The sequence below is a fragment of the Dermacentor albipictus genome, chromosome 5 (genome assembly GCF_038994185.2).
Source record: "Dermacentor albipictus isolate Rhodes 1998 colony chromosome 5, USDA_Dalb.pri_finalv2, whole genome shotgun sequence".
Classification (NCBI taxonomy): Eukaryota; Metazoa; Arthropoda; class Arachnida; order Ixodida; family Ixodidae; genus Dermacentor; species Dermacentor albipictus.
Genome location: NC_091825.1, coordinates 95,682,712 through 95,697,764, shown reverse-complemented (window position 1 = coordinate 95,697,764; position 15,053 = coordinate 95,682,712). Strand labels below are relative to the sequence as shown.

Here is a 15,053-nt window from a genome sequence, read left to right as displayed (position 1 = left end):
ATGCTTTCTTTGGCTCAATTATCTGTTGGTTTCATACGGTTTTGATTAACGAAAATTGGGCCGCTCGGTTTCCCCGTTCTTCTCGTTCATTTCACACAACAATCTAGTACAATAACATACTCCTGGCTTAAATTTTAATGTTTGTTTAATTTAAGCTTAATAATTATTTTAGGCTTAATTTTAGATACTGCTAGCATATCTTAAGAGATGGCTGAATACGTCCACTTCCTTCAATAAATGCCAGGAAGCCATCTCCTTTTCATCGTCGATAACAATATTAAATTCCGTTACACCATGATCTAGTCACAGCTTTCTAACTCCATTCACACCGGTCGCCGTCAAGATCTGGGAACAGGACGGTGAACTTAGGCAGCGTAAATTTCTTTCATGCTCTAGCACATCTATTCTATCACCTACTTCCGACAAATCGCGAGCCCCCCTTTTTGTTATCTTTACGTTTTGCGTATTATTATCTCCCTTGGCGGCTTTTATGTCGTCGAGCTTCTTGTATATCTTTACTCACCTTATCTAACTGAGGCTGAATGAAATTATCCTTTATTAGGATATTCCGGCCGATGTTCTTTATTCGATCTCCCGTCCACTACTCTTCACCCTTTAATTGAAAGATTAACCCAGTGTAGGCTTGACACCGCTGATAAACACAATAGAGAATACAGAATAAGAGCACCTTTCTTTATGCATAGGGCGCCTTCTCAGGGCATTCACACTGGAGGGTTTAAACAGTGCAAGTGTCCAGGTCCAACAATCATTGCTGTCACAGCGGATAATATATCGTGATATGGAAGCGGAGCCTACGAAAACCATCAGCTTTCTGCCGTTGCCGTTCATCTCGTATTTCTCTGCGTGAATATCGGGCACGTACGCTTTCCTAAGTCGCAAACTTCGCGCTTTTGCGAACGATGTCATTTCGTCACATCGCTTCCGTTGGTCCAAAGTTATTGCAAGTCCGCACTGCAAATATATAAAAAAGAGGAAACGAGAGAGAATGCCGCGAAAAGTCTGACGACGTAAGTCCAAATGCTGGAATAAAATGCACCCTACAACCGAGGAAAGCAGTACTCCACAGATCGTTATGGAAGTGAAGAGTAATAGCAAATGGAGAGCGAAGCCAACGTGCGCACCTATAAGAAGCCTGACAGCACCCACTCCCTCCCCACTCATAAGAAAGAAAGAAAGAAAGAAAGAAAGAAAGAAAGAAAGAAAGAAAGAAAGAAAGAAAGAAAGAAAGAAAGAAAGAAAGGAAAATGCTGGGACACAGACTAGCCAGTTCGATATTATCGACACAGCAAGCGACCTCCCATATGGCCAAGTTGCCGCTGGCGCCAAGACTACGACTTTTTAATTCTGTGCACTAGCAACGTCATTGACGTCATCCTGTCTCTTCGGTCCGTTCAGTTGGAAGTGCACTTTGTGCTTCGAAGCTGTGCACAACCTTTTACCGTTCTCTCTTACTATCGAACGTGATCTATCTGGTTTAATTCCCAGGAGCTTTTTTTTTTTCAGTACATATCGCAAAGCATTCTGCTCAATAAAGCGTTCAGCGCAGGCTGACAACCAGGACGCCGAACGACGCGGTCGTTAACTTGAGCCAGTTCGAAAGAATGTCCACTTCATTCAAACTGACTCCTCGTGAGCAGCCTACCATGTTTCTGACGAATGAAAATTCCGGTAGAAACCAGCGATGAAGGTCGTCAAAGAAAGCGCTGGCTTCATTGAAATCCGCTGGAATTAGTTAATTTATTTATTTGTACATACTGCGGCCTATCTTGAGCTATAGCAGGGGTGGGTTACAAAAATATGTAAAACCATAAAGTATACATACTGTTACAAGCGTTCAATGGCTACTAGAAATTCATTTACAGGCGATTCGCGAACATTTCCAGGCAAAACATTCCAGCACTAGATGGTATGGAAAAAAAAATACATATACTTGTTTGCACGGGAAGTATCTGACATAATATTGAGATTATGGTACAGCCTGGTTCTTGAAAGTGCCAAAAAGTAATAAAAAAGTCAAGATAAGTGCACCGTAATCAATTTCGAAAATTGTGCAAAAATTTCAAACATTCAATATGACGACGTTCCTGGAGTGTGGTTAAATACAAGTCAGGAAAACTTAAAGAAGGTGAGAAATTTCTGTCATGACGGTGGCAGATAGCTCTAGCTGCGTTATTTTTATACTGGGTCAAAATATTTACCTCATTTTTTTGATGAGGATTCTGGATGAATGAGGCGTATACTCTAAATTCGGACGGATAAGAATTTTGTAGGGTTAGGGGTTTGGTGTTTCTTCTTTTTTTGGGGGGGGGGGGGTGAGGCAGAACGCAGCGTGCGCTGTAGATAACCAAGTCATTGAAGCACCTTATTGCATGGTAAAATTTATAAGTGAAGACCGAGACGCATCGTGAGAAAAGACAACTCCCAAATAATTATACCGATAAAATATGTCTCAGCATTGGCTGTTAAAAGTGTATGTGAAATCGGACAATCAATTCACGTCTTGAAAATGATAAAAAAAAAACACTTTTGCTGAAGTTGACGGTCATCTGCCACTGTTGGCATCAGTTACAAAAGCTTTCAAAACAAGTGTTAAGAGCGGATTTAATCAGCGCGAGATTTAATGACGTGATAGATGAAGCAATCATCGACATATAGGCCGATATTTGCAGAGATATTACAAGGTAATGTAGACTAGAAAAAGGAGTGTTCCTAGCACGTAGCCCTGTGGAACGTCAGATGACACATTCACAGCCGGAGAAATTGCTAGAGTTGGAGAGTACATACTGAGAACATTGGGGGAGAAAACCAGATAACCATATTACAAGTTTGGGTTTTCTTAAGATACCATTAAGTTTATGCAATAGTTTAGCGCCGAAAACTACTGTGTCGAAATCTTTTGCAACGTCGATAAATAGCGCGTTAATTTGGACCCCAATGTCAAGGGACTGAGTTATATCCTGGGTAAACTCAACGAGTTGGGAAATCGTGCTCAGGTCTTTTCTAAATCCAAGTTGGGACATAGCGTGCTGTTAGATTAAAGAAACTCTGCTTTGTGTTTATAGACAATATGCTTTAGCAACTTGCCGCACAGAAAAGTTAATGAAATTGGTCTGTAATTCGACAAAGTATACGCGTCACCAGATTTGTATAATGGGAGACCCTTAGCGGCCTTCCATGAATTTGGGACTACCCATGTGAACAGGGATTCCTTAACAACGTCCCAAGCTACTGTGAAGTTGACAATGAACAACGTAAAAGAAATTAGTCGGGAATGTCGTCTGGTCCTGGCTTATTCTTAGTGCGAAAGCATTAAAGGCGGCGGGGCCGAATGATGGTTCCAAAAATAGCCCTCACCATGCAAAGAGTAAAAACTCTTCAATAAATGCTCGGAATGACGTCAAATTTCTCAGGGAGGTTCCTGTAAACAAAGTAAATTAATGCGCTTGAAAAGGAATATTAGGTAAATTTAGGTCTTGGTGGGAATCGAACCCGGGCCTGCGAGACGAGCAGGCTTCCCCGATGCCGTGGCAGCTCAACGGTTTTTGTTGACTAAATATGTGCTTAGTGCGTGCGTCACTGCCCACGTCACGTCGCAGCCATCAGGTTAAGACGCTAAGTTCTTCAAGAATAGAAAAGGAATCAGGTAAATTATCCATGATGGACACATCATCAGCGCGGGCAAAATCACGAAATGTCAAATAAAGGAAATGTGTTTTGGGACTCTTTGTCCAAACAGAAACATAAACAGCTTTGCGATCAGATGTATCATCAAAAATATCACACGCGTAAGCCTATTTCAGCCAAATGTTCACTGAGAAAAACCAAATCTAACACTGACGCACGTCTGGCGTTACTGTCCACTGTCTTGTCTCAGACTGCACGACAAGGATATGTTTACCAGTGCCCTGCCAGACAGAGCGTTCATAACCATAAACTGAAAGGGATGACCATGCAATACTCGGTGTGTTGAAATCTCCTAATAGAACTAAATTAGAGGAATGTAGGCCATGTTTATGAAGAAATGTACTTAAACTATGTTAATGAAGAAGTGAAGAACCTGGAGGATGGTACACAGTACCAAATATATACAGTATCGTTATCTAAGTGCCCATTACACCATACTAATTCAATATCACCTGGGCCTTGAATAGCTGAAAATTGAAGGTTAGGACGAATAAAAATAGCCGCACCATCTCTTCTGCCAATATAGTACAGTACAGTATTTTGGCGTCAGATATATCGCAATGTAGCCGTGTTTCTGTCCCACCAACAATATGGGGAGAGTATGATCAAATCAAGAAAGCTAAGTCTGGATATTTGTTAACGAGGATCCTGGAATTAACATTTAAAATGCTTAGATTTTCGTGTGAGAGGTTGGAAGAGCTTGGATCGGGCATGTCGTGGGCTAGCTGGCCCATGCCATCGTCCAAGTCATTCACACTGTGGACGTTGTTGAAGGGAGGAACATGTTCTCATCGAGAACCAAGGGTACTGGGTTTATTCACAATATCTACATGAGGAGAAGAGAACGTTACGTTTCAACAGTCTAGCGTGACTGAATTGCAGCACACCTGGGGAGCCGAAAAAGTCTGCTTAAATCCCCTCTGTCCTCCCTAGATTCCCAGGCCAGGGAAATCTGCCGTCACACTTTCGTCCAATCGGAGTGTCCAAAGTCGCCGAAGGATCCGCCCTAAGGGCGAGGGTGCGCACAATCACTCCAGCACCTTTGTCCCCTGAACACAAGTGGAGAAATACCTCCACGGGACCCGTGTCACTGCTCTATAGAAAGCAGAGGGGGGTCGGGGGGTCCTTCTAAAGGGGTTGTTACGCTTGTCTCAATTGGCGCGTCTTGGTTCCTGGGATCGCCCAGCCATTAGCTGGTGTGTCTGTTAAACGGCCTTGGCGGCTAGCAGTGGCCACGAGGAAGCGGCGTAGAATGCCCTTTTCCATAAGTTTTGTGCTCCCAGCGTTGGGGTTGACGGCAGTGTGGCATCCATCAATACTCTATTCGCCAAACGTGTCTCGCCTTAGTGTCGCCGCTGGTCTGCCTGAGGGGATGCATTGTTAGCTTCATGAAGAAGCGATTCGTCGTAGCAGTGAAAGAGAGGCTGGAAGGTCACTTTCCGACCCTGGCCGATCGTAACAGGCTGTGGTCGTAATCAAGCACTGGCAGGGGTGCGCGCAGAACTAATGGTGTCGGCCTGGTACTTCAGCAAGAGAATTGATTTCGCGATCCCAGTCGCACGGAAAATTATTAATAAATGCGTGGTGAAATCATAAGCGTGCAGTATGGCCATTCGAACGACAAGAGGACTTTGTCAGGCATTTTAAGCCTTTAACCTCTGCCCTTCTAGCAGGCTCTCTATTAGGTCTGTTGAAAATAAAAGCATTCAGCCTTCAAAAAGGAGGCCGTACCATCCCATATCTTTTTCCTAACAGAAGGCCATTTTCTTTTTACCAGCAAGAAGTTCAACTAGCATTTTAGAAACATTCTGTTGCTCACATGTTCTGAAATGTTCATCATCAGTAGACTTTCCGGCAACTGTGGAGGACTATTTGAGCAGGTTAAAAGACCGGAACCAGTCACAACTACCTTAATAGCTTTAGGAGGGACAGGGTTTAGTACAACATCTGCACTCAATATATTGCTCTTAAAGCAATACATGGGACAAGTGAACAAAAACAAGAAATTGCATAAAAAGCATTTGTTGCTTGGACGAGCAACCAGCAGCAAAAATCTATTATCGGAACGTATGAAATAGGCGTTGTCGAAATAACGTACCTGCGTAAGAAACAGACATCGCTTGAGCATAGTTGCTCAAGCGATGTCGCCTCGCCTACTGAAGAACCAGAACAACGGGCGTGCTTTTATATCCTCGGCTTTGCACGTGATGGGACCCGGCTTCACCATGAATGGGTGGTCCAATATGACGTCACCGCAGTAGATTATATACACATGGCCTGCACGTACCAGGAAGGCCCGATCATGACTTTGTTTTACATGGAATACAGAGCGGGTTCCGGCTTCAGCACGCTGATTTCACTCATTCCTTAATTTTCCTCCTCTCACTCAGTCACAACCCCTTCACGACGCCCCTTGTAATTCTTTAAGATCGAACCGGCCCAGCTTTCATTACACCATAGCTTGGATCGGGCCAGTGTCTCCGGGATTGGCCCACTTTAGTTTGTGCCTTTCATGCAGGCGAGCCAGATCACTTGGATGAAAGTGAAGAAAGCTTCGCTTTCACAAAGGCATTATGCGTTGGAAGGCCCGTATTTATTGCAGTGAGGCTATTAAATAATCATTTATTGTTTCATTGTGTAATTTCTCAGAGCATAGTGCCGTTCACCGGAATATCTTTAGCATAGATGTCTATGTAAGCCATCTATGTAAGCGGTTTCACAAAGTGTGTGCTGTCGCGCACCTGCTGGAAACGCGTGATTACTCGTCAACTCCCTCGCCCTCCGCCACATACACATTATACTACATTGCTTTTCTCACTCTTTCCCAATTCCCTCAACTCATCCCACAACACCTTTACACCAACCTCGGCACATCTTTCCTCGCAGTTCTTTGGACCAAGGTTCTATTGCCTGATGGATTGCATCATCGCAAAGAAGCCAGCACTTAATAAACGCCTTCGCGAAAAGGCAACGTTGAAGCTCTCCGTTGCACTATACACTGTGGCTAGGCTGTTTTCCTTGCTGTACCCATAAGTGAGATTTATATGATCATGATGCCCTAATCGGTTCGAACAACACATTCTTCGCCCAGTGAGAATACAAGCTGCGCGAGGCGCCGCCTCATTGACGCACGACGGCGTGACCGTAGCTTCGCAAGACGCTGCGCCCAACTAAATTGGCAACTACAACCCATTTATACTTCGGCTGACATTTGACTTCTGTCTTTTGGGTTCACCGTGAACGGTATACTTTCTGCGTCGACCCAGTTCACTACGCGCAGTAGTGGCCAGCGTCTAATTCGATTAGACTATTGGAGACAACTCGTACGAAGGAGTCCTAGGTTAGACCAGAGTGGCCGTGGTATTCGCCTAAGTGAAGGCTAACAGGGACGCGTTTAATTCCCAGCCCTGAGGTCACCCGGGCTGGCTCGATACTTGCGTTTGCTGCTTGCTCAGAGAAAGGAAGTGCCTTCGAGCTAAGTGCCAATTAGATCAATTCTCGTGAATGCCTTGTGTTTTTATTTCGCCTTGTTTCTCCTTGAAGTTATGCTGCGTTCGATGGCATGGTACGTGCCGCGGCTCCTGCGCCACGGCTCCTGTGTTAAACGGTTGTATTTTTGCAAAGCAGAGGAAAGAAAATCGTTAAAACTAAAAGCAAAAGAAGGTTTTACATAATTCTTGACTAGCAACATAAGTATTGCTGCCTGCATTTGTTTCTTGTGCCATAGAAACTAATTCACCGCCCTAACAAACTGGACATCGACAATAACTCCACAACAAAATTATTCAATATGAGATTAATGGTAATGATCAGGTATAAGACAACAGCATAAGGTTGATTCCCTTATCAATAAAAAGCGCCGGTGACCTTTTTTTTAAACATCTTAGTGGTTCACTTCCCTGTCTTTCTTCTCTTTGTTTTCTCTTTCAGCAAATTTCAGGTGAGGTAAATAACGTATCTTTGACAAAATATTTTTGTTTGTGTGTGCATGTGTCTGCGTTTGTCTAGAAGACAGCCAACGGGTTTTATAGCCAACGTTGCACAAATATTCCCATTTATTTCCATATAAATTATGTCATAGCTGATTATATGTATTTCCTTTCACCTAACTAAGCGTTATGCGTTGCGTGATTTTTCTCCGAGTTCGATATTTTAGCACACCCTAAAGATCCCACCGCTACCTCACTGCTTTACAGTGGAATCGCATTTGGCGTTCATTAAATTCTTACACGCAGAGTGCACACGGGAGGACTCTCACGCCTATGCTTATATAGTGATTCAGAGGAAGGAGAAAAAGAGGCTATTTTCTGCTACCCGTGAGGGAGCATGACTCAGCATCAGGGAGGGGAAAACAGGCGAGTAATGGAGAGAGAGAGAGAGAGAGAGAGAGAGAGGAGGAGGAGGAGGAGGAGGAGGAGGAGGGAGGGAGGGAGGTTAACCAGATTGCATCTAGTTTGATACTCTAAAGGGGGAGTGGAAAGCGTAAAAAAAGGAAAGGAAGATAAATGATAAGGACTGATGCGCATGCACGCGCCATATCGTTAACCGCGAAATAAAAGCGGTCGCATTGAAACTGGAGCAATCGGAACAACTGAGTGGGTCTTTACCTCACAAGGACTCTTGCTGCGGAGAAGCCAACGTAGCAGGTTCTTATTGAGAAACTCGCGGCGGCCTTTGTGCAGATGGGTTTGGGTGCTGAAAGTACCACATAAATGAGGAACCAACCACGTTGTTTTACAACGCTACGAGAAAGTGCGTAAGGGGCACATCAATGGGCGCGTGTTTAGCAGTCTACACCTCTACATTTTAAGTGTACCACAAAGACAGTGGTATAGTGAAAGTACGAATTTGTGAGTTAATATGCGCCGCGCAATAAAAGACGCCGCTCTCAGTCATCCACAGAATCAGTATAATAGTCGTTGATTAAATCAGCCCAGTCCAATCGTCTCTGGCATGTAATGCCAGTTATCACTCGCTGGGCATGATTGTCCGCGAATCCTTACGTGTGATTCCCGATCTATTCTCATGAAGTACCGAACAATATCCCAAAGCGTCGTTGCTAAAGTTGTCGATTACATAATTGTGCTTTTCCCGGAGCGGCGTTACATCGCCGGGCTGTGAGTGACTGATAGAAAACATAAGCTGTTATCTTTGGTAAGACACGTGTTTATTGGCTTGCTAGTGGCGTTTGTTTGTTCTTGATTTTATCAGTGAAGCGTTACGTATCTGTTTCATGGTTGTGTATGCGCCTGAGCGGGGGGGGGGGGGGAAGGGGGAGAGTCCTTAATACCAAGTTTGCGTGTAGATATAAAACTAAACGCAAACGGAAGTCAGTGTTTGAACTGAGCCCTGCACCGCGCTATAACCTGCAGTTTTATTCCCCTACCAAGTCACTTAAACCTACTCCCTGCCCAGTTTCCGAGCTCACGAAAGTGAGGAAATTAGCGAAGGGGTACGCTTGCATAGGCATGACGCAATATGCATCGATAGCGCATGCGCGAAGTGAGCCACTCAATTTGTCTTTGACAGCATTCAACGGTGTTTGCTCGTTAGATAAATGCGGCACCACCTCAACTAAAGTAGTGCGCTCATGGCGTGCCGCCGAGCAGTTTCTCCCTAAAACACAGAAATAATGTACTGTGATTCTCGTGCTCTAGCGTGCCTCCTTCCTCTTTCCCACAGAATGCGACTCAACTAAATTATGGGGTTTTACATGCCAAAACCCCGAAATCGCAGCTATCAATTCATCCCCCGGGTGCGCATACTGTATTCCATTTTTATTAAATGTTGTCGCCAATTATGCTAGTGCAGCGAAAGAATCTTTTATAACCACGACGCGGATAGTGTTGTAGATTCCTGAGTGTACACGTATGGCCAACGATTCTGCAATGTAGTAATGCAGGGATGGTACATGTATAAATAACGAACAGACTGGATCCGTGAACTCAAACTACGACTGTGCTCGCCGCTATCGTTGTTAATGGGGTGCTGCGTGTTGTTCTGGGGACACATCACCCAATGAAGAGTTAACTTAATTACTCATGCTCTTGGCAGTGTTTGCTCCTCCTCCGCTATTGCAACGTGACAATAGCAAGCAGTTAAGGCACCCGATAAGCAAAACGTGAAACCGAAGAGGTATAGGTTTTACACAGCTGCGCGGAGAAGGATGTACCTTGGAGGCTGTAGCTGCTCGTGGAGGTTTCAAATGCAGGAACAAGGACGGACGGTATCCGCACACACGCAAAAGGATGCAGTGAAAAAAGATGAAGTACATTAGAAACGTTCCTCCACTCTGTCGAAAAAAACGCTTATAGTGGTGCCACGTGGCCATGAGTGCGTTGTCAAAGCAACTGGAAGATCGTTGTTGTTGCAAGAGTATCTTCGGTCATTTTCTTACGTTATCTTCTGGACACTAACGCTATCACGCTCTATGCACCAGGAGTCGAGTCGGCAAAACAAACATCTATTTTTTTTGTCTTGTTCTTCGCACGCGGCAAAAGGAACCGTAAAAAACCCCGCAAGGTACGGTCAAGCTCTCCAGGCAGTAATAATCACATTGGCGACCATCGAGAGACACAGCTATGGCAGGAACCTGAGTGAGGCAGAAGCTGCCACAGACAAAAGACAAAGGTGCCGAAATTGTATTTGTTGCCGCGTTCCAACGTTAGAATGGTAACAATGTTTGACGTGGACAGAGAATGGAGCCTGATTTAATTCCACGTCCTTCCGGGTGGCAACATCCGGCAGAAGGAAGACCTAACGGCCGTGCCAGTCGGTTTGTACATCATCAAAGCACGCGTTACACGGAGTGAGGTGAACGTGTGCTGACAGAGACAGTGGACGTCACTGTTCTCGCGGCGACTGATCAGCGTTACTCGTACAACGACATTACAACGTGTTATTCTTTTGTCTCTCTTCTAGGCAAGACAAGAGAAGGCCAAAGAAAGTGGTGACCGAGGGCAAGAACAGGTGAAATGAAGGACTTTTCCTCCTCCTATGCTCCAGTTTTCTCGGCAGTAGTTGGCGTCTTCTCGATGTCGTACGTGTCGCCAGTACAGTAAGTTCGCTAGAGAGTTCACTGACCTCATCTGCGCATACATTTTCTTTTGTTGTGCAGTACGCTTCTCAGTTATTCAAATGCGAGTGGCTCGTACCTCTCTTTTTTTTTTTTAATGCGGAGGCTGCTTTGCCACTTTTCGTCACTTTGCGGATTCTGCTGTCCTCTCGGAGTGAAAAATTCTTGGAACGGTAATTATGTGCCCGAATAGACAGTTTTTGCAGCTGGATTTGTGCTGCTGGGTTCGTATCCATTCCTGGCCAACCCCGCAGAATGAGTATGTCAGTGTGGCAAAGTCGGTTTAGAAACCCAATAAGAAAAAGCCCTGTAGGATAATCTCATTGAACACCAATAAAATAACAGTATAAATGACATGGCGTACAAACCATATTTGGCGAACTCGAATGCATATGCATGACAAGGACATCAAACAGCAGTCTAATGGTACGACAATGAAAATGAAATGAAGGCACACTGAAATAATGGTTATGAGTTAGAACTGGGCATTGGACCGAATAAATTATTTTAGTTTTTTCTTGAATTCGTGAATGCTAAGTGTTTCTTTATCTAATGGTAGTGTGTTACAGAATGCGGCAGATGAAAAATGGACGCTCTGCTTGCCATAATTAGCGGGTATTTTGGGTAAAATGAAGTTCCTATCTATTGCAAACCTGGCAATATTGGTATTTATTAGAGAAAGTTGTGCTATCAAGCTGTCACATCGTGCGTAATTGATTTGTCGGAACAAAAAGGTACGGAGTTAATACTGAACCAGTTTTGTGACTGAAATAACGCGATCAAATCGTAAAATACATGCGGCATTGTGGTTGTACAGGCTGAACGCAATTATGAAGATCGCCTGAAGCGTTTGCCCCAACACGTAACGCAGTAGTTAACGTGGGAATGAAGAAATAAAAAAGCATAAGGATAGTATGATTTGACGGGTCAATATGTTTCGCGCTTTCAGAAGCACCCTGATACCGTACGTAACCTTCCGATTCCTCGGTAAATGCCAAGTATCATCTTTATTCTCATGACAGCTAACAGCAGCCACACGCGAGGAGGTTGTGCTCGCGTCATCCACTAGGGCTTCTTCCTCGCCAACTCAAGCAAGCTTCGCGTAATTTATATATTACAACGTTACATCTAATCTGTCCGTTTCCTTTCTCTTGCCAGATAACCGAATTTTTTCTTTTATTTTCCTCAAGTTACTGCCAGCTTACACGCATTCTCATCGTTATCGTTTAACGACGTCTTCGCCAACCTGTGCTGCTACAGTGGAAAACCTCTGACGAGAGAAAAAAATAATAACGTGGACATGGCAGGACACCCAAGAGTAGAGCTTAACGTCCTTTGTTCACCAGTATTTTACAACTTTTTAACTCGGCACTACGCGGTCGTTTTTTTTTACCACGCATATTTTTTCATAGAGTAAGCTTAACGAACGTGGGGTTTTTGCAGATAAGTTCTTCGGCGGACGGACATGCTTTGCCAATAAAACATATCAGAAGTTTAATTAACACAAATTGGGAATTAATATTTTCATTAGAGCCATGGAAGCAGTACTTAAATGATAAATTTGGAGGCAGTAACATTTTAATGCCTCCCCCCTCTATTAAAAAAATATTGAAAATCGCGCCTGATTCGAGATTACATAATCGAACTTCAACGCTCAATCTAAGTTTGAATGTTGACATGTCGCGGCAAACACTGATACAACATATCGCGGTAGATGCTTGCCAGGCACACCGTGCCATATCAGTATCTACCGCGACTGGCCGCGACGTGTTTCAAATTTCGTCGTGCTTTTCGTCATGGATCTCTCGGTTTTGATATTGCCTGGATTGAGGGTTGAAATTTGATGACGAATTTCTTGAATTAGGTACAATGTTCAAGTTAAAAAAATGAGAGGATGCACTTAAAATATGACTGCCTCAAAATTTGCCATTTTAACCACTGTCCTCAATGTTCTAACGAAAAAGTTAACAATTTTTGGTAAATATTCATCTGATACTCATGTTATCACTGTCAAAGTATGTCCGCCTATCTATAGAACTTATCTTCAAAACCGCCATATTTGCTACACTCATAGGCTGATAAGAAATAAGCTTGTACGGCCTAAAATAAGATACACCCTGTATAGGTAGCTCCTTCTACCTACAGACCAACACAATTTTTCAACCTCATCGCTTCTTATTCTAGGCAGTAAGAGCTTTGCTAATATGCGTCGACGCCTGTCGTTGGAGCATGTTATGCTAGCGACAACGGGCATGGAAACAAGCGCTGGAGAATGCATAGGCTGCGTCGAAAAAAAAAAAAGGAGCTATTGAACACGTGCGGTACAGTCCCAATCGTTGTGTCTGCGTGCAAACACCGCACCAGCTGCTCATATGTCTGATGGGATCTTCTGCTCACCTCCTTATGCATTGGTTTCAATGCTACCTAACTACAAGGACCACTCTTCCTCGGACTTCAATATGGGTTTTAATTTTCACATTTCCACTTCCTGTCGTTAACTTCTTGGCTGCCAGTGTCCACATTTGCGCACCGCTAGTGAGATCAACGTGTGCTGACCGAGACAGTGGGTGTCACTGTTCTCCTGGCGACTGATCAGCGTTACCCGTACAACGACATTACAACGTGTTATTCTTTTGTCTCTCTTCTAGGCAAGACAAGAGAAGGCTAGAATGAGTGGTGACCGAGCGCCAGAACAGGTGAAATGAAGGACTGTTCCTCCTCCTATGCTCCAGTTTGCTCGGCAATACTTGGCGTCTTCTCCAGGTCGTACGTGTTGCCAGTACGGTAAGTTTGCTAGAGAGTTCACTGACCTCATCTGCGTATACATTGTCTTTTATTGTGCAGTACGCTTCTCACTTCTCAGGAGTAGCAAAGTACTCCTGAGCGAAAAGTAGCGAGGTGTTAAACTCGCGCGCCTTTCTGAACCTGGACCATGGTTTACTCAGTTTCTTCCAAAGGAGGACGTCGTATCTTGGCTGAGACGGCCGCTAAAAAGAAAAAAAAGAAAGGTAGTCGTGAGCGCTCTGGCAAATCTACCTGTTCGTTACCGGTGTCCATATTTGTGAACACTTGTTCTAAAGTTAAGTACGCATCAGCGAAAAGTTCTGAGGCATTCAAGTTGCGTGCCTTTATTAGCCTGCATTGCGATTTACCCAGCTTCCAAAGGAGGACGCCATGTGTCGGCTGAGGCAGCTAGAAAAAAAAAAAAGCTGTCTGCGAGTAGCTCACACGATGCTTTCGCATCTTGTGTCCACATTTGTAGAAATGGTTTTCAGGCTTAGATATGCTTCTTATGCCACAATTCCTTTTCTGTGAGCTGCTAAAACAGTGTGAAATAAACTTAAAAACCTTTGGTCTTTTCTTGCCTACATTTTTCTTCGGTAGTGAAGAGGTTTACAATGAAATAGGTTTAATTACGGTACTGACACGCTCTGCCTATAAAGTGGAGACTTGAGTCTACTTTTTTTGATAACGCTGGCCGCCCACGCACGGAAAGCAACTAACGCCTTGTCATGTCGGGTCAAACTGACGCTGTCTGTCACCATCCCATGCCTAAACACTCTATAGTCGATGATGGAATCATGACCGATCGTTATTTGGTGACATCGCGACAGCACCTAGCCATTGGTAGAAAAATATTCACATCGTAGCTGGCGAACACTGCGAAATTGCATTCGTTATGTAGCGCGAATTCAGGCGCATCTAAGTTTCCTGCTCTTTCATTCTGGCTATGTGTGCAAGCTATACAATTTGCGAACAGCGTAGCTTCAGAGCACGTACGTCGCCTTAAAGCTAACATCTATGATAACATATTCGCTTCTCAGTCGCAGCCCAATAGTCTGGGATGTTCATTCAGTGGTTTGAATGGTAGACTTAGCGGCCTTCGTATCAATGTATTCTTTCCTTCCATTTGGCGCTAACATGCTCATATAGAGGCAGAGCAAAATTACAGAAAGAAACACGCATACGGGCATAAAGAAGTAAAGAATATGACAGGTCAAGGGCTGGGAATCGGATGAGCTTGGGTGTGCTGCCACGAAGAGCTAGCAAAGGCGAGGACAACTATACACATAAAACTCTCAGGGGCAACTGTAGTACACATACATAAATAGCTCAATCAGCAAGAAAATCGCACGCGTAATGCGATGACGTGGGCTCATATCCCACCTTCTGGCAGTAGTTCTTTCGTTCCCGTTCGTTGTATGTATGAATTGTAGATTTCATTTAAATAAAACAATTAATCTCCACTTTCTTTCCTTCTTGTCAGTCTCTG

At 44.1% G+C, this 15,053-nt stretch overlaps 1 long non-coding RNA gene across 1 annotated transcript in view; it reads left to right on the top strand.

Moving 5' to 3' along the window:
* LOC135918639 (uncharacterized) overlaps positions 1-15,053 on the top strand; it is a 150,338-nt gene that overhangs the window by 24,074 nt on the left and 111,211 nt on the right. Inside the window, exons 2-3 of the long non-coding RNA XR_010569712.1 lie at positions 10,627-10,762; positions 13,429-13,564. This is a non-coding gene — a long non-coding RNA (uncharacterized lncRNA). The remainder of the gene's footprint in view (positions 1-10,626; positions 10,763-13,428; positions 13,565-15,053) is intronic.